At 44.2% G+C, this 2,003-nt stretch overlaps 1 protein-coding gene across 1 annotated transcript in view; it reads left to right on the plus strand.

The window, feature by feature from the left end:
- The window catches only part of SAMD3 (sterile alpha motif domain containing 3), a 41,243-nt gene that overhangs the window by 2,862 nt on the left and 36,378 nt on the right, over nucleotides 1-2,003 (plus strand). The gene's annotated exons all lie outside the window — the stretch shown is intronic.

Raw genomic sequence — 2,003 nt, forward strand, 5'->3', positions numbered from 1 at the left:
TTTACAGGGAAGTTAGGTAAATAAGCTGCTGTTTCTGAAACAATTTCTGTGTCAGCATCAAGAACCACAGAATAAAACTCAAGCATGCTTAATAAGTGCATTCAGTCAGGTATGTTAGGATGAGAAAAAAATCAAGATGTTCTATCCAGTTTGGGGTATAGAAAGATGGAAAGCTCCTGCAGTAAAAATACTGTTTTATTATAAAACTAAAAGCTGTATCCTCATATGCAGGTGGCCGTAACTGTCACTTCTTAACCCTGGAGTGCTTGTCTTAGTGACGTAATTTGAAATTATTTTGGCTGTTCAGTACATCTTGAACAAAGTCCTCTAAGAATAGTTTCTTTTGACCTAATTCAGGGACTCATGACTAGAATAAAGTATATGAGACACTCTTTTTGAAGTAATGTAATAAAAATATTTTCTTTGTAAGCTGTTTCGATGCAGAGGAACAGAATATGTGACAAAACCAAAAACTGATAGATGCACAGTATATGTGAAGTGGACTTCATGTTTCCTCTGTTGGTTAGGCTGAATTGCTGTCTCAGTTGCATGAGCGAAGTTGCTGCCCTAAGGTTCACTGTAGCATCCATAGCTCAGCGTGTGGTCCCACAGCGGCACAGGACAATGGTGAAAACTGAGTCTGCATGTTCCTAGCCCTTCTCCTGCAGTGCTTGAGCCCCGGTGAGAACCAACCACCTCTTCTGTTCTGCAGAATTATTTCTCAGTCATGTCAGTTCCCAGACCTAGGTTACCCTGCCGGTACGAGGGCCAGGGTGGAGACCACATTGCTCTGGGCAGGGGAGAGAGCAGCACCACAGCCATCTCCTTCTGGGTCAGCTGAAACTGCTGAGGGGCTTCCAAGAGCTGGCAGCAGTATTTCCCTGTCATATTTCTCATATGAATGCTCTGCCCAGTGCTTGTTGGTGCACTCCTGGCTGGCCACCTCTTTATCTTGGTGTCCTTGGCACATCTTCTAACTGCCTGTGAATTGTGCTCAGCTCGCCTCTCTGCTAGGAACAGGAATAAAGTCATTGGTTGGACGTGGAGTTTTGAGTACGGTAGGTGAACGCTTTCTGGGTGGAAGTAATGGACTTGTGAAAGGACTCTGAATGTGACTTGCATCTTCAGCAGTTTGGATTAGGACATGGAAATAGCATCTTGTGTTTGCCTCTGGTAAGGCGGAAGCGTTCTGGGTCATGCAGTAGGAACTGTGTTTATGTGCATATGAGGAGCTAACACAGATGTTATCAGGTAAATATCAAGGTGCTCTCCAATTCCAAGATCAATCATTTCCAACAGCCACATAGAGAACATACTGGATTTTTTCTGGTTTTAACTGGATAGCTGAAAAAGATGTATTGATTCATGAAAAGGGGAAAATCCCCTCATAAACTCGGCAAACATTAATGTCACTTCCAATAATAGCCTTCCATGTGTGAGTGCAGCAGGGGTTGGAACAATTTATAAAGCATTTTTGGAGTTCAGAGGCTCTGAAGAGATGAGGTACAGAAAGTAATCTACGCCTGACACACACACACACACCCCCTAAAACTATCCAAATGGTTGCTGGCTGCCATGAATTCTTGGCAGCGTAATAGTAGCCCCTGTCTTAGCTCTGCCTTTCCCCCAGTGCAGGGTAAAACTCTTGATGTTGGCTTCTACCAACAAAAAGAAAAGAAGAAATAACAAGAAAATGAGGAGGGAGAGAGGTGGATGCAAAGCTTAAATGCAAAGCAGTGGTTTGGACTGGCACGTAGCAAAGTGGGTACCTGGAGGTTTTGGTGCTAGAGACAGGCTAGAGCTGAAGTAAATAACCAGGAACAGTGGGATGTGAGACCAGGTGGCATTCGGGGATCTTCTAGAGTGGTTGAAGTAATGCAAAGCTGACTTGAAGGTTCAAGATGGACTTAATCTCCAGAAAAAAGAAGTGTTCAGGGCCCTAGTTGAACAGAAGCTGCCTTACAATACTGTGTCAGTCGCTCTTTCACCCCCCATCCCCCCCC

This window comes from Egretta garzetta, unplaced genomic scaffold (assembly GCF_000687185.1).
Source record: "Egretta garzetta isolate BGI_Z169 unplaced genomic scaffold, ASM68718v1 scaffold397, whole genome shotgun sequence".
NCBI lineage: Eukaryota > Metazoa > Chordata > Aves > Pelecaniformes > Ardeidae > Egretta > Egretta garzetta.